Source organism: Myotis lucifugus, unplaced genomic scaffold (genome assembly GCF_000147115.1).
Source record: "Myotis lucifugus unplaced genomic scaffold, Myoluc2.0 scaffold_266, whole genome shotgun sequence".
NCBI classification, from domain to species: domain Eukaryota; kingdom Metazoa; phylum Chordata; class Mammalia; order Chiroptera; family Vespertilionidae; genus Myotis; species Myotis lucifugus.
In genome coordinates this window covers 1,177,211-1,195,895 of record NW_005871314.1, presented here as the reverse complement: position 1 = coordinate 1,195,895, position 18,685 = coordinate 1,177,211, and the positions used below count along the sequence as shown (strand labels likewise).

Genomic DNA, 18,685 nt, shown 5'->3' with positions numbered 1-18,685 from the left:
TTTCTTGTTTTACTGGATGTTCAGTAAGTGAACAAGAATGATATTATTTTGCATATGAGGGAATTTTCATCTCAGAGGCACCATGCTTTGCCAGCCACAAACTCACGAGCAATGAGCACACCATTGTGTACAAACACACAGCAAACATAAGAGATCATCAACAAAGGCCTAAATAAATGCAACCTGCCCTGACATTTTTATGAGAACATGCTGACTCCTGGCCCACTGTTGGTTTTTATGGCATTGTCGTTCTGGTTTTGTCTTGTCTTTAATCGACTCTTTTGCCTTTTTTTAGGCATCGAGCAATTGGTCCTGAATTAGAAAAGAGGTGCTAGAATGTAGGAGTGGGAAGCTGACCTACATCTGAACAATTTGCATGTGATTCACCATAATTAAACAATTTGGTCTGAAATAACTACAATTAAGCTATTATCAGAGAAAGTATTTACTAGACTAGAAATTCTAAATTTATTTGCACATAAGTTGTAGCCAAGAAAAGAGACACATTTTCTGACACTTTTATTAAAAGTAAATTCTTCCAAGTTAACATTTATATTATTAAATCACTGATGGCTAATTATACTTATGGTTACTTTGCCTGTTCCTTAAGAAATTACTGGTTTAAAATAGCGAACAAAAAAGTAAAATTATGGTGGACAAGAGAATCTCAGTTTGTAACAATATATTACATATATTAATATACGTTAATGTATGTATTATAAAATTGCCTTTCTGATATATGGAAATCACATACATTAATGTCAAACTACCCTAAAATTATGGAGATGGTAATACAGAAATGTAAAAGCAAGAATAAATTTTGCCAACAGTAAAACATAAACTACCATCCTATATAATAAAAGCCTAATATGCTTAGTGTCTGGTCGCCCAGTGGTCCATTCAACCAATCAAAGTGTAATATGCTAATGATATGCTAAGATTGCTCAACCACTTGCTATGATGTGCACTGACCACCAGGGGGCAGACGTTCTGACTTGTAGGTTAGCTTGCTGCTGGGGTCCAGCCAATCTGGACTGAGCAAGATGGGCCGGACATGACCTGGAGCCCTCCCACAGTCCCTCCCCAGCTGGCCACCTCCGAGTCCCTCCTGGCCCCGACCATGTACCAGTGGGGTCCCTCAGCCTGGCCTGCACCCTCTTGCAATCCGGGACTCCTGGGAGGATGTCAGAGAGCTAGTTTCAGCCCCAATCCCACTCAACACAAGAGCTGCCCCCTGGTGGTCAGTGTGCTCCCACAGGGGGAGTGCTGCTCAGCCAGAAACCAGGCTCACTGTTGGTGAGCGCAGCAGTGGTGGCAGGAGCCTCTCCTGCCTCTGCAACAGAGCTTAGGGAGTCAGTCGGACATCCCCCGAGGGCTCCCAGATTGCGAGAGGGCACAGGCCAGGCTGAGGGACCCCCCCTTCTTGCGTGCATGAATTTCTTGCACTGGGCCTCTAGTAATATATAATATGTAACAGTATGGAGAAAAGTTCAAACTGAAGATTCAACACTAGGTGTTGGATGATTTCAAGTTTAGCAAGTGAGTAGATCTAGTATGCTTTTCAGTTGTCCAAAATAAACAACATCAATTCTATCTACATCTAACAAGAGGAGTAAATTATTGAAACTTGGATAAAACAAACAACATAGTTTATAATCAGGAAAGATTTTTTTCCTACCTTTATAGGCACATGGACATTTTCTAATTAATCTTCAAGGATACCCTGCAAAAGAAATAGAAACTAGATGACATTGTTTTCACATTATAATCAACAGTGAGTGTTAGCAATCTGTTTGTTGCGGGGGTGGAAGGGGGGTCTGTTTACTGTGGCAAGTTACTGGCTATTTCACCCAGAAATCTGCACGATTCTGACAACACTGAAGGTGACATAGGGCACATGAGGATCATATATGGATTGAGCTTTTTTGCTACATGGGTATAGAAATTAAGACTATTATTTATAACTATTAGCCAATTTGGTAATTTTACTATTGACAGCTAGTAACGGTGGAAAATAAAAAGTAAAATCATATCATGTTGTAAAAATGAAGCAAAACCATAATAAGCAACCACAATTATGAACCCAAACTTCTAGATTTAATTACACCTTTGTGTGGAATTAAAATGTGTAGGTACTAAGATTTCAGTCTATGTTGCCAGTGGATCTTGTCCTAAGTTATAGAGATTTAAGAGAAATATTACCTGGCATAGGCAATTACTGTAAGAAAATTCTAGTGCCCTTCATTAGAACAGAATTAGTCTTAGAACTAGAAGGTAAATTAAAAATCAATGGGTCCAATACCCTTACTTTTTTTTTTAAAATTTAAGTTCTTTAAAATATTACATATGTCTCCCTTTTCCCTCCTTGACCTCTCCCTGGCCACTCCCACCCCCCAGCACATGTTTATATGATGCCTGCAAGTCCTTTGGTTGATCTCTTACCTCCCCCTCCCACCCTCCTCTGCCTTTCCTTTGAGATTTGACTTTTCAAAGCAAAGCAAGGTCGCATAGCTAGCTCCTGGAACTAAGGGTAGAATTTCCATCTCCCAGCCTCATACTCATGCCACAGCATTAAATTACTTAAATCTTTGTAACTTCCAGGATTGAAAAGAAATAAAGGGACTGGATTGTATTTTCTTCTTTTGATTAGTTGCATCTACTTAATGAAGGTTCATACTCCTGCCTGAATAAATAACCTATGTCATCAACATTTATTGCATCTACCTCATTCAAAACTCCTTTTCTTGGTGGAGGGAGATACCAACGAATTAAATGACAGGATTCTAATCTTAAACTGCTTACAAATCAATGACAGAAAGCAGAAAAATAAAATAAAGGAAAAAAGCTGACAAACCAGTCAATAACACTACTAGCTGGATATGAGGGAAGCCGTCCAATAGTACTTCACATCAAATCTGTTTCCTGGACAGCCTTCAAAGAAAATCTACCATTGTTCCTTAACAAATGCCCCTGCCCCCAACTTTCTAAATGGATCTGTACTATTTTGCGCTCTGCTTAGACTTCTTTAAAAAACAAAACAAAACAAAAAAATATGATCATTTGTGATTCTTAATGAATAAAGTGTAATTTTTTGTACAAACAAAAATGGTTTAGTAAGCTAGTTCTTGTAAATGCTTTCAAAAGATAGATAATAACCCCTGGCCCAGTTTGTTTGGCAGTTAACAGTAACCTCTTGTTTTCAGAAAGTGCAATAACAGAATCAACATTATGTAAGCAAGGAACCTAACTCTGTACTATCAAGGCCTAGAATTTTAAGAGACTGGGAACAGAGCAAGCAGCAATACAATAGCTGTGGAATGTTTTCTTCTGCTGTAATCTCAGAAACAGCTTGTGTTGTCACACTGGAAGCTAACAGTATTAATGAGGTGTCTCTCCCCTCCCTGGACAAAGTCAAAGAATAATTCATGTTTCCTTTGCAGAATATCAAAGAACGAGTTTTATAAATTTAACTTATATCATATATAAAAAAGATAAAAAGGGTTTCTAAAGTGTGAAATTTAAATAATGTGAGGGTTTGGAGTGTGTCTAGCTCAAGTAGCTAGCATCTTTAAGAAGATAAAGCATTATTTAGTAATAAAATGTATTTGTTGGATTTTATTACTCCAAGTTTTCAACTCTGCTTAAATCATGAAGAAAGAATGCTGAGACAATTTTCTGTGTGCCAAAGTTTAAGCAACATACTTAACCCAATTCTACTTAAGAGAAATGAAGTCATGCCCTAGCTGGTTTTGCCCAGTGGATAGAGCATTGGTCTGTGGACTAAAGGGTCCCGGGTTAGATTCCAGTTAACGGCACATGCCTGGGTTGTGGGCTCGATCCCCAGTGCGGGGCATGCAGGAGGCAGCCGATTAATGATTCTCTCTCATCAGTGATGTTTCTATCTCTCTCTCCCTCTCCCTTCCTCTCTGAAATCAATAAAAATATATAAAAAAAGAGAAGTGAAGTCACAGAATTAATTACAAAGAAATATGCTTGTTAAAATTTCAGTTATCTGTAAAGTATATCTATATTTTTCTGTAAAAACCCGTATGATTATAGTTCAGCACTCTTATTTGAAGATATAGAAATATAAACACACACACATATCCACACCATTTTGGGTGGACACAATTATGTTGTAAACAAGCAAATATGGTTAAATGCTTAAATACATACTTCTAATCCATTGTGCATTTTATTCTCAAATATCCTTTATTAGAGTTTTGGCATTTTATATATCTCCAAAATCAGAGTTATGGCAAATAAACACTTCTACAAGTCAGAGTGATACATGGTACAGCTGACTGCCAATGGAAGGGAAGATTACCATAATGTGGAAGGCAAGACTTTGTAGACAGTGGAGAAGGACAAAGAAGCAAATGTCAAGTTACTATATTTAATACAAAATGAATTAGAAACTCTCCTTGTTCTACGCTCTCCTTCTCCTCCAAGGAGGTGACTATTATTGCTCATTAGGATGCTACCAAAACACTTAAAATGTTTCCTCTTTCACAGAAAACGATGTTGAACAATCCAGGGAATTTAAAATATTGTACACATATATTCAAGCTTTCATTCCTAAAGGCTTTAATTCTTTGATCAAAATAAGAGGTCACAACAAATGTATATTCTACAAAGAAAGCAAATTGCTCAACACATTTGAATAGAAGGAAAATTAGACCTTAGCATTTCTACACAAGAACAGCTAACTTTATGATGTCTACACGATACAACTCCAACACAAAAATAAGCATGCTTTTTACAATGCACAAATAGAGCATTATACTTCATGTATTTACTAAAATAGAATTTAAAAGTATAGTATTATATGTAAGCCAACTGGGTTAAACACTTTTTGATTGTCTAGATAAGTCCTCTTATTTTACAGATATATGAGTGAATAAGATGTATAACAATATTTATGAGTAAAGCCTAATTTTATTATCACAGTATACGTTTTCTTTTGATTTTCCACTAAACTTAGTATTGCAATTTAGAAATAATGGCCATTAAAACCTTCACATTTTTAGCTTTGAGGTTTACTTCCAGTTCCTCTTTAGGATTCAAGTCAATAATGTCTACTAGTAGTATATTTGTACTTGAAAACCTATATTCTTCTATTTGATCAACACAAGGAATAAACACAAAATTAAAAATAAAGCTTGTTCATAATAAATAAATGTATTGTTTCTCCCTAGGCTTAGACACAGTCAATTTTCTCTTCTATATTCTACAATTTGAAGAACCCAATTCCATACTCTGAACCATAGTGCAGAGTAAGGGTTATTGATAGTCTCTTGGTCTTGGTATCTTTAATAATTATGACAGGAAGTTGTGGTTTAGTTAATGACAGATTCTTTTAAAAAATGTGTTTAAGACCCAAAGTTTTTATAGTTTTCTAGGGGCCCACTGCACAAATTTGTGCACCTTGAAAGGAACTGTGGCCTGCGAGGCTGCCATAGGCACAGAAGTGGCTCTTGGCCCATCCTCCTCATCCCTCCCCCAACCCCTCCTGCCATGGCCCCCAGTCCCGTCTGCCGGCAGCCCCGCTCCCGCCCCTCCCATGTGCTAATAGTGCCGGCCCCGCTCGCACCTGCTGACAGCGCAGAGCAATTGGGGCTGGCGCCAGCAGCAGGTGCGAGCAGGGCCAGGGCTGTCAGTGGGTGTGAGCAGCAGCTGCTGCCCTGATCACTCCTCAGGAGCAGGGGAGGTGGAGAAACCCTCAGGGGTGATCGGGCCTGCAGCCGAGTGATCGGGACTGGCACCGGGTACCGGCAGCAGGTGCAAGTGGCGGCTCCAGCGGCGGCTGCGGGTGAGAGCGGCTCCAGCACCGGCAATGGGTGTGAGCGGGGCCGGCGCTGACAGCAGGTGTGAGTGCCAGGCAGCACCGCGGCACGTAGGAGCAAAGAATTTTCAGTAACCACAGAGGCTCACCCCGATGACAGCGATCAGTGCCCTGCCTTGGTCTGGCACCCCTGCTCACCTGCTCCACCATCCCGTTACGGCCAATGCCCAGCATGTTTCTCACATGCCCCCTGGTGGTCAGCGCATGTCATAGTGACTGGTTGTTTGGTTGTTCTGGTTGTTCCGCTGTTCGGTCAATTTGCATATTAGCCTTTTATTATATAGGATAACCATCTTCACTTCTTAACTAACAACCATAGGATGGTATGAGTTAATATAAGGCCACTCCCGACCTTTCCAAAGCTTCATATTCCTGGCCTCAGAATATTATGATTTGAGAATACAGTAATCCACCCCCCTACCCCATTTATTCCTGCTTTTACTTTCTGCAGTCAACTATGATCCAAAATATTAAATGATAAAGTACAGAAATAGATAATTCATAACATTTAAATTGCATGCCGTTTTGAGTTGTGTGATGAAATCTCAGACCCTTCCTCTCCATCCCACCCACAACATGAATCATCCCCTTTGTCCAGCGTTTCCACACTGTATACACTGTCCGCCCACTAGTCACTTAGTAGCTGTCTTGGTTATCAGATCGACTATCATGGCATATAGTGCTTGTGTTCAAGTAACTCTTCTTTTAATTGACAATGGCCCCAAAGTGTAAGAGTAGTGATGCTGGGAATTAGAATGTGCCAAGGAGAAGACCTAATGTACCTTCTTTAAGTAAAAAAATATAAAACCTCTTGACTTAATAAAGAAAGGAAAAATAATAAGCTGAGGTTGCTAAGATCTATAGTAAGAATGTATCTTCTATCCATGAAATTATAAAGAAGGGATATGAAATGTGTGCTAGTTTCACTGTTGCACCTCAAACTGCAAAAGCTATCGCCACAGTGTGTGGTAAGTGCTTAGTTAAGATGGAAAAGGTACTAAATGTGGGGGGTGGCAGACCTGAACAGAAAATGGGTTCCAATGGACCTCAACATGTTGCGCCAGAGAGCAGTGAGTCTCTATGAAGAAACCAGCAAGGGATCTGCTGAAATGAGTGACACCAAGTCATTCACTGTCAGTAAGAGATGGTTACACAAATTTAAGAATAGGTTTTAGACTGAAAAACATAAAATTATGGAGAAGTTGAGTCTGCTGATGAAGCTGCTGCCACAATTTCCAGCAGAGTTGAAGAAGTTGACTAAGTTTTAGCAGTATATCTGCATTCCAGGCATCCACTGGGGGTCTTGGAACTTATCCCCTGTAGATAACAGGGGACTACTGTAGTTCCAACAGTAGCTTCATATCCAAAGAATTTGATAAGGCCTTTTCGCTCACAAAGCCTCTATTGAATATGATATGACTGGTTTTCAGCCAAAAGATCTAGTGTGGAAATTCATGTCAAGTGATCCTTTTTATCCAAGTGACAGTTGGAGCATGCCCATTGGGATGGCTTTGGAAGTAGAGGCCCAGTATGCTTCCAAAAGTAAGAAACTAATTTATAAGTGAATATGTAATATGACATATGGTGGGAAGTCTTACCAAGAGAAATAAAGCAGGACAAAAGGGACATGAGTCAGCGTTACATTGTCAGTTAAGGCGGGAAGGTTAGACGAATCAGGAGGGAAAAGAAACAGCCACACTGCATCCGGAGGCGATTAGCTATCACCTTGGTTCTGCTAACATAGAAGTTTGAGACTGAGATTCCCCTTCATGTCACCATGTGATATTTCTGTAAAATGGGATAACAACACACACTTTGCAAATTTTTGTAACGCATAATCGACTACCAAAGTACTGCAAGCAAATATCTGAAAGGAAGAACAGTTAGCTTTGGACATCATCCTAGGACAGTGGTAGGCAAACTCATTAGTCAACAGAGCCAAATATCAACAGTACAACGATTGAAATTTCTTTTGAGAGCCAAATTTTTTAAACTTAAACTATATAGGTAGGTACATTGTTATTAACTTAATTAGGGTACTCCTAAGGCTTAGGAAGAGCCACACTCAAAGGACCAAAGAGCCACAGTTTGCTGACCACCATCCTAGGACACTTATACATATTAATTAAAACTCATAAAGATTATTTCCATTTTATAGGTAAGGAAACTGACATTTAAGAGGATTGAGTAACTTTCTAACATCACATAGACTATAAGGGACAAAGGCAGAGATTTGGTCTGGGTCCCTGTCACTCTAAAGCCCAGTTCCTGAAACCCCGCCTTACTGACCCTCTGAAGACTAAAATAGAAGGTTTAGTCCATCATTATGTCTATTCTTTCAATGCTTAATATCTAGTATAATAGAGTCATGTGCTGCACAACAACATTGCAGCCAAGGATGGACCATGTTTACCATAGTGGCTCCATAAGGTTATAATGGAGCTGAAAAACTTCTATTGTAGCTGTAGGTATGTCAGAGTACAACACTACACTCATGTATCTGATGTGCTGCTGGTACAACAAGCCTGCTGCTATGCCCATAAACGTATAGAACATAAAATTATAGTTGTAGACTACGTCACCTAGGATTGTGGAAGTACACTCTACGATGTTTGCACAACAAACTTGCCTCATGACACATTTCTCAGAATACATCCCCATCATTATAAGGTGCATGACTGTAACTGTAATAATATATGTTTCTGCCATATCTTAAAATTCTTCATAGAATGTTCTCTACTTACACAAAAGTTCTGAAGAAGGTTTTATTCAGGAAAGTGAAGGCAGAATGGCTAAATGATCAGTTCCATTAATTTTTTTTAGGGAGAGTGGAAGAGAGAGGGAAGGACAGAGAGAAACATTGATGTGGGACAAACACATCTATTGGTTGCCTCCTGCAGGAGCCCTGACCAGGGCCCAGGCTAGGAAGGAGCCTGCAACAAAGGTATGTGCCCTTGACTGGAATTGAACCTGGGACCCTTCGGTCCGCAGGCCGAAGCTCTATCCACTGAGCCAAACCAGCTAGGGCTGCATTCTCATTCTTTATCATCCAAAGTTCCACCCAACCCAATCCATTTCCCCTTCACCCACCCAGACACCAATAACTGTCTGAAGTCTGCGTGTGTGCTCTCTGTGTGTGGTTTTTACCTTTCCTAAGAATGGGTCTCTATAACAAAGACACTGCATAGCTCTTCCCTTTCTTTGTGCCTGGTTAACGTCTACCCTTTCTCTAAACTTCAACTAATGTTTCACTTTCTCAGACAGACCTTCCCCGACTACCGGGCTCATTCCTCTCCACTCCTCTTTGGCAGTTGCGACCGCCAATATTTACTCTGGTGTGCGAGTATTGAATAATCTGTCTCTCTTGTCCATCAGACTGTACACTCCATGACGGCAGGGTCAATTCTGTTTGCTTATCATTCCTGACACGCTGTCAGTGCTCAGGAAACACTAGGGAATGAATGAGTTGAGCTGCACCTTAATTTAGGGGAAAGGATTCCCACCTGTACTCTCACACATGATGGTGCAGGCTTACTAAGGCCAGGAACCAATCATCGCCTTGGTCAGCTTTTCCTTTAAATGGTGTTAGATTGTCCAGCTAACATGAAACAAGGATAACAGGGTATTATTTCTATTTTTCACACAGAGATTTTCTCCCCACAATTTTTTGTATTATACCTGGAGAGCCTTTCATTCATCTCTATGGATCTGGTGCACATACTGTTTCACATTTTAAGAAAAACAATTCTATTTCAACACATTCCAATTCTAGGAGTCACCAAATTGCATTCAGGCACCAAAGAGAAAACTACTCTGTGCTATTTACTGCTTCAGTGAGTCAAGTAGAAATATTTCAAATTGTTGTCTCATGATTCTCAAAAACATTCCATGTAAAATATGAGATCCAGTTCACCTAAGTTCCTTCTCAAAAGCTCATGTATTATTGGATCAAGTTACACAGCATCTGTATTTGGAAAATGAGCCCTTTTTCCTCTGTCCTCTCTCTCACATTTTTTCTCAAAAAATGCACACAAACACTATCACGCGCGCACACACACCTTGATCAAGAATTGAGATTTAGACAATGTGAAAATACCTGCATAACCATATCATCATTTCTGTTTAGTTTTTTTTTTAAAAACTAGACAAGTAAAAGTTCAAGAAAACTTAAATTTTTTTAACTGAAAACTCTAAAAAATATATTGATATATAAGAATGGACTTCAATAGAATGTTTCTCCAGGCCATAGAGAGCTCATGTATCTACGTTTCCATCTGCAAAGTTATGTCTTCAGTTTATGACTAAGAAACCAGAAAAGCAGGATAAATTAGGTAATAAAATATCTTGAAACACTTTTATTAGATATTCCATAACCACATAAAAGCAAAGCACGTCTCTGGGGTGAATAAATAGTATTTATATTGCACAAATAATCAAGTCAATGTGTCTTCTTTTAAACATGAGCAAGGACAAATAAATACACAACTTTTATGTATGGTGCATACTAATAATTCATGACAAAAGAAACAGAATTTAGATATTTAGGAGCAATTTCCAAAAATAAGTTTTTCTCTGCACTCATTATTTAAAAAAACTTTTTTTCACCAAACATATTTAGTGCTTTGTGCTTTACACAGATGTCTAAAATTCAAATTCCTATAGCAAACCGACACTGTCAATTAAGGACATGGACCAAGGTAAACTGCATTGGGTTGGAGAGTACATATCAAGAGTTTGTGACTTTTGCTTTAAAGAAAGATTAAAAACCTCTCCTACATGTACCTATGTTTTCCTACATGCAGAAATACTTTTAAAATTAATAAATTTAACATACAGGTTGCTTTGTTATGTGTTTAAGTTGTCCTCAAATTGCCAAGAATAATAAAACCACGTTTCTGTTTCAAGGTGCCTATCATCCAGCTAGTGCAGCGATTTTCAATCATTTTCATCTGATGGCACACATAAAATAATTACTAAAATTCTGCAGCATACCTAAAATATATATCATATTTTCTGCCGATCTGATAAAAAACCGTAGGTATAATTTTGACTCATTCACACTGGATAGGTATTGTGTTGGCTGTTGTCATTTGTTTTTTAATTGGAAAATCTAAGGGAAAAGAGGTCAGTGCCAATGACTAAATAGTGAGGTATTGCATGTTTTAAACATTCTTGAGGCAACCAGAATGCCTGCCGTGGCACACCACTTGAAAATAGCTCATCTAGTGGGTTAGAGAAACACATAATTGGAAAAAAAATAGCTGACTGTAGTAAGAGTAATGATAGATATTGATGGAGAAATGTGCAGGGGGTTACAGGAACATGGATTTGAGTCATCATCTGACTGGAATTGGGAAGAGGGTGAGAACTCAGTTGACTCTACAAGGTCAGATAAGAATGAACTGGAATTAGAACTGGCAAAAATTTGGGAGTGTGAAGAGAAAGCCTCCAGACAAAGGAAACAGTGTAATCAACACCCAGAGACAAGAAATAGCATAATGTGAGAGGAAATTATCCCTGAAGTGTTACAGAGAACAGGAGGCAGGGGAATGGCTGGGAAAGAAGCTGGAGACATTGACAAAAAGTCAGATTATGGACAATCCTATGTTTTCCTAAGGGGTTTAACATAATGAATATAACAAATGAATTTACTCTTGTTTGCCAAATCTTATATGGTAACTGGTGATTAGGTTTCTCTTTTGAGAAGGATTCTGAGGGAATATTTGGACTTATTTAAATAGCATATTTTACTTGATTACTAAATTTTACACAGATGCAAGAATAGAGACTTATGCCTTTTTTTCTTTATTGATTAAGGTATTATATATGTGTCCTTATCCCCCCATTGCCCCCCCCACCTCACTCATGCCCTCACCCCCTGGTGTCTATGTCCATTGGTTAGGTTTATATGCATGCATATAAGTCTTTGGCTGATCTCTCCCCTTACCACCCCCCCAACTTCCCTCTGAGGTTTGATGGTCTGATTCATGCTTCTCTGTCTCTGGATGGCTTTGATGTTATAATCGCAATTCCTGTTATATATAGTTGATGTCAATCAAGTATATGTGTGGGGTAATAGTTTAAGATTTTTCCTTAATTGCAGACTAACCAGGCAAGATTTGGAATGGAGAAATAAATGAAGAGGGTTGTGCAGTAGTTCAGAAGAGATTTGATGACAGTCCTCAACCAGGGCAATGGGAATGCACAGAATGAGGAAGGAACGTTTCAAGAAATATTTTGAAGGCGTATGGGAAGGAGTCAGATACAGGTGATAATGTTGAAGGAGGAGTCACAGATGATTCTCAAACTTCAGGTTGAAAAACTGGTTCATTCTAATACCACCACTTAGGGCAGAAGGTATGAGAACAAGAATAATTTGAAGAGGCAAATACTGAAATATGGCTTTGAAATATAAGGTACTGGTAGAGCCACATAGGAGGCAGTGAACACATACTGGTAGCTCAGGTAAGAAGTCATTTCGTTGGAGATAAAAATTGAGGGAACTATCAGCATACTAGTGCAAGTTGAAATTATGGGAATCAATCAGTTCACCTAGAAACAGTGTTTACAGTACAAGAAGAAGAAATCCAAAACTGATAAATAATATTTTTCCCAGAAAAAAGGAACCCCTATGTAAACAAGGAAGAGAAATAATGAAAGTTTAGAATGATAACAATGGAGACAATCACAAAAGTCAACAAAATTTCAAACAGGATGGTTGACCAAGTCAAATGCATCAGGAAACTCCAATAAAGTAAGGACTACATATACCCCTTGGACTTGGCAATGAAGAGGTGATTAAGTGGTCAAAAGGTAATAGAGTACTTTCACTAGCATAAGAAGAGCAGAAATTATATTTCAACATTACTGATAAAGTTTTTCTTCTATCTGTTGAATAAATAAAAGCAAGGCTAAAATTTCTTCCTTGTACATATAAAGCACAAAAATATTAATTTTAAAATTGGCCATTTGTATAGTATTTTAAATATATAAAAAGATGAATAATGTTTTAATAAAAATATGTTTGAGCTTCAAGGTACATATATTCTAACTCACATTTAGTGAGTTAGATACAAGATTTAAAGGTGCTCTATAAGGGATAATTTATTTCATCATCACTTACAAATATTTCTTTAAAGTATTATTTCTTAAAGAAGCACGCAGGATATATTGGTTTAAATCATATATATATATATATGATCTTCTTCATCAATGGAAAAATAAAACAAACAAAAAAACAGGCTCATAAATATAGATTACAGATTGTTGGTTTCCAAAGGTGGGTGGTTGTGGGGAGGGAGAAATAGTTGAAGACGATCAATAGATTCAAACTCCAAGTTATAAAATAATTAAATCATGGGGAGGTAATTTACAGCACAATGATTATTGTTAATAATGTTGTGTGGCATATTTGAAAATTGCCACGAGAATAAATCTTTAAAATTCTCATAGTAAGAAAATAACTTTTGTAACTATGTCTGGTGATGGATGGTAACTAGACTTACTGTGATTGTTTCATAGTGTATAAAAATATTGACCATTATGTTGTACACCTGAAAATAATATAATGTTACATGTCAATTATACCTCCATAAAAAAAGAATCTTTAAAGTAAGTTAGTAGTTGGCCATATTTTATACTATAAAAATTATCTTTAAAATATTATTTAAACATGGGAAAAAATTTAGGACTTTGATTTTGAATAAGGTATGAATCAGAGGTAAAAATGTGGGAAGAGCCCTAGCCAGTTTGGCTTAGTAGATAGAACATCGGCCTGTGGACGGAAGCGTTCTGGGTCAATTCTGATCAAGGGTTTGTATTTAGGTTACAGGCTCTTCTCGGTCCTGGCCCTGGTCAGGGCATGTGCAGGAGGCAACCAACCGATGCGATTCTCTCACATCGATATTTCTCTCTGTCTTTCCTTCTCACTTCTACTCTCTCTAACCCCCACCACCGCCCCCCCCAAAAAAAACCCACAGAAAAACAAACAAACAAACAAAAACACACACAAAAATCAACGGAAAAATATCCTCAGGTGAGGATTGAAAAAAAAAAGTGGGGAAAAAAAAGCAGGTCATGTTAAGTTAGTCTCCATCCAAAATTCATAGGGTGGCAGGTCATTGTTTTAAAGAATGTAGTCTCTACATTCTGTCAAATAGTGAACTCTCCAAACGTTAGGGGTTTTTATAGCATGACTATAAGAAGGAAACCTTGGATCAGCAATTTCTAAGCCAACAGCACACTGGGTTTACCCAGAGGTCTTTTCAAAATACACATGACAAGGCCCACCTCTGGACCCATTAAGGCAGCATATCCAGGGATGGGCCAACGCATGTGCATTCTGAAAAGGCCCCTGAAGTGACTCTGATGTTCTTATGGAGATAAGAATCATGGTCCTACATGGGAGTGAGGATTATTCAAACTACAGATCAGGGAGCCCATTCTTGACATAGTCTACTTTAATAAAAAGGTGTGATGCAGACAGAATTACTCCCGAGGTCCTTTCACCAACCAGCAGGATAACACTTTTCACCTGAACCAGAGAAGTTACAAGGTAGACAAGAGATTGAAATAGATTTCTACTTCGGCATTAGAAAATGGAATAAGATTCTAGGAGTGCCTTTGCTAGGTTTCAGTTGCTTTCCAAAAATATATATATTTTTATTGATTTTAGAGAGGAGAGAGAGAGAGAGAGAGAGAGAGAGAGAGAGAGAGAGAGAGAGAAAGAGAGAGTCAATGATAAAAGAGAATCACTGATTAGCTGCCTCCTGCACACCCTACCCTTGGATCAAGCCTGCAATCCAGGCATGTGCCCTGACTGGGAATTGATCTGTGATCTCCTGGTTCATAGGTTGGTGCACAACCACTGAGCCATGCCAGAAGGGCAGTTTCAGCTACTTTTGCTAAAATTTCAGTTTGTAACATCTAGGTTTTCCAGTTAAACCAGGTTTAGAAAGAAGGATGGTATACTCAGTAAAACAAGACAAAAAGCACAAACAAATCACACAGTTTTAGAAACTGAACTTAAATTAGATCTAGATAAATTATATCCACTTTTTAATACAATTATGCATACTATACAAATATATTATAACATTTCAAAAATAAGAATATTGGATAACATACAAATGTCTTGATTTAAAATGGCCAAAATACTTAAATGGTGTATTAATTATGCTTGTTTCTTAGTCAAACTCTTCCTTTTTCTAATAATAGAATGGATCCTGAGATGAATAGATATGAACATTGGGCTGCATGCCCTCTCTTCCCTCCCCTTACTTCCTCACTTCCACATTCCCCATGTAATGTGAGACTTCTCTTTGCCTTTATTTTTTCTAAGATTAATTTTTTAATTTAAATTCTTTATTGTTTACAGTATTACATATGTCTCTCCCCCCCATTGACCTCTCACCAGCTGCTCCCACCCCACAGCACATGCCCTCACCCTCCTACTCTTTGCCTTTAAACGTTGCCAGTTACTACAGTACTTCTGGGAGAAGCTATTGCCAAAATATCTGTGTGTGTGTGTGTATGTGTACGCACACACACATATATGTATGCAATGGGGCATAAATCCTTCCTGATGAAGAGAATTGCATTTCCAGTAATCAGAGAATAAGGTTAACTGCTTAGAGTATAACTATTTAACAGATAGATAGATGATAGATAGATAGATAAATAGATGATAGATAGAACTTCTAATGTATTACTGATTTTGCTCATCCATAATATATATTAAAATTTTCACAAATGTAATCGTCATAATTGTTTTTACCATTTTTTATCATGCTATTGAATCCTTTCCCCATTGGTAAAGGAGAATAGAAGATATTTATAATGTAGGCATCACTGAGAAATGATAGACAGGGAGCTGAGAGGGTAAAGGGAAAAATGGCCGAGTCTAGAGAGTCACAGCAGGTTGTCTTGGAGAGTAATGTTCTACTTTTCTGTTGGATTCAAATGGCAGAAATAGATGTCTATGCAGCTTTTTTGAAATAGCCATCTGTTTCTGCTCCAGCACCCCACCCACTCGACAAACACTCCCTCAAGAACCGCTGCTCTAAGGAATCCAGTCCCTCCCAGGAGTGTCTATTCTTACATATAAACTTGTTTAAGTTATTAAAATGATTCTTCACGGGTGCTCTTGATCTAGACCATGATTCAGAGAACTTGGAAAAAAGAAATCAGCCAAGGCAAAAATATAGGCTGAGTTCATTTTAGACTTCTTTGACCAAAAAAGGAAAATAATTGAATTTACTTAAACATGTATAATGGGTTCTCCAATGCGATTAAATTTAAAAAGATGCTGCACGAAATTTCAGGAAGAACAATTTAGGTTTTACATATAAAGTGATTGAGACTTGCAAATAGATTTAGAATATCTACAAGCCCATTTTCATTGGTTTTCTCAATAGACACATCCTCTTGTGCTTGCTTTGATTCCAGACTCACTAGCCTTCTTTCAGTTCCTTAACAACTTACTTCCTCTAAGACCAGACCTTTAAGTATTTTTTTTGTAATCACAACCAATTCATTCACCCTACAGATATTTACAGAGTATCTATTATGTGACAGGCACATTTCTATACATTGAGAATATGTTATGGAGAAAAGAGGGGTACCCCTGCCATCAGGGTTTAAATTCACTAAGGAGTGATGAGATGGCTTCAAGATTTCTCAACTCAGACCCTGTGGGCATTTGGGCCCATGTAATTCTGTCAGGGGACCTATTCTATGCCCGCAGGATGTAAAGCAGTACCCTAGCCTCTACCAATTAGATTCCAATAACACTCATCGAGATGTAACCACACAAAATATCTCTAGACATTGTCAATTGTCCCCTGAGAGGAGCAAAATCATCCCCAGTTGAGAGGCACTGGGTTACTTAGTAGCAAGTACTATAGTTGTAAATTTTATATTGATTGCAGTAGTTATTTGAATACTATCTTCTCCCATAAGATGATACCCATCCCCCTAGAAAAAAAACCCACAGTATCTATTTTTATTCTCACCATAATATTTGCAGCCTCCAGGACCATAACTAGTATATAACAGGCACTAAATAAATACTTATTAAGTGACTGAAAGATTAAACCAATGGGCAAACATCTTTCTTTTCCCAAACTAGTTATATATTTTTATGTCCTCCATTTACTCTTTCTACTTTTCCTTCGGCATACTCATTCTATTGTAGTATAAGTGCCTGCTCTTTGGTCTGTCTCATCTCTCTGTCATCCACCATACTGAACATTCCTTAAGGGCAGAGAATGTGTCTGATCCATCCTCATCTTCTCACTTCCCAGCACAGTACCTGACAGATAAATACCTAATGAATAAATGAATGGATAGCAACACTAATAATTACTAAGCTTTCAACACAGGGCAGGCACCAGGCTAGTTCATTAGTGTTATACATAACACATGTCATCTTTACAAGTAATTCGTGGAGCAGAAGCCTGAAATTTTGATATTAAGCAGCATGCCCCAGGCATGACATGGTACAGTTAGAATCTGAACTTTCCAAGTTTGACTAAAGAGATGGACATTCCTGGCTTTGTCTATGAGAATCAGTGAGTGAGTTAGGCAACAGCAAATTAAGAACCCCTCCTTTTTTGAAATTACTAAAGAACATTTATTCTTAATTTTTACATGGTATATGTTTGATAATTTTCACAAAAATAAATGACCCTACTTAAAAGTAACTCAGGCCTCTCATCAGAAATGCCTTTATAAAACTAAAATTCTTTTAACTCAAGATCATACTTACAAAATAGTACTTGGATCTTCTACAGGAAAGGATTTTTTTCCTGTTATGATAGTAAAATTTGCTGCAATCTACCCATTGCTCCAGTTCGTCTTCTTTTTGTTAAGTAATTATCAGCTCAAATTTTTCATTTCTTTTCATTGCCTGGAGCAGTGGTTTTCAAATTGCATCTGCTGAGAATGTACCCAAAAGCAAATTCATCTTGAGACATTTCTCCCATTAGGAAGTGGTGCTGATACTATCTAGTTACAAAGACAGAATTTGTGTCAATTCCTGGTCTCTGAACTTCCAAAGGCCTTTGTACACCTTTTACTCATTTAGCATTTACTATGTAAGACCTTATATTGGTTAACTTTTTAAGGGTTGAATCTTATTTTTCAACAGAAAATATAAGACATCAATATCAGAAACCTTGTTAATATTTCATCTTAAGTAGACCCAGCACTAATGAATGTAGTTGGTGCTCAATACATATTTGTTAAGAAGGTTAGCTAATTTGGTCATAAACTGATTAACCAAAATAAGCTTAAACTAGCCCCACCTAATATCAGAATTGAAATGATCAAAGCATTATACTGTTTGCTAGAAGTGAGGTTCAGTTTTATTCAAATCATTAAAACAAACTAAATAAATTCAGCTCAGTTCCAAATAGACTGGACTCTATATAAGTGTTTACCAAAACATATTATTTTAGGACATAAGAGAGAGTGTGAGATGGAAAATGAGAGTCTGGAACTCCCACGACATCCATTTCCCCCTGAACGTGCCTGGCCCCAACAATGGCAGGATGGAATTCCATCCAGGGCAATTCTATTCAAGGAAGAGTGCCCTGCTCATATTCCTTCTGTAGCCTTTGCAAAAATTATGAGAAAAATCATGTTTGATTTTCTTCTCACCCTAAATTCAAACAAAACACTTCACTCTCTTTGTTCTCTTTTCTTGTTTGGGAGGAAAATTAGGGGAGAAATGTTGACAGAAATAAAAAAGCTTTGAAGTCAGGAAAAAATAAGTATTGTGCTATTCTTTTAGGTTCTCATGTTCCATTAACTTGTTTACACGCATACAAGCATGTGCAC

At 37.8% G+C, this 18,685-nt stretch overlaps 1 long non-coding RNA gene across 2 annotated transcripts in view; it reads right to left on the bottom strand.

Annotated features, from left to right (window-relative positions):
* The window catches only part of LOC111828019, a 151,745-nt gene that overhangs the window by 101,059 nt on the left and 32,001 nt on the right, over window positions 1–18,685 (bottom strand). For both annotated transcript variants that reach the window (XR_002831772.1, XR_002831773.1), the window contains exon 2: window positions 1,679–1,723. This is a non-coding gene — a long non-coding RNA (uncharacterized LOC111828019). The remainder of the gene's footprint in view (window positions 1–1,678; window positions 1,724–18,685) is intronic.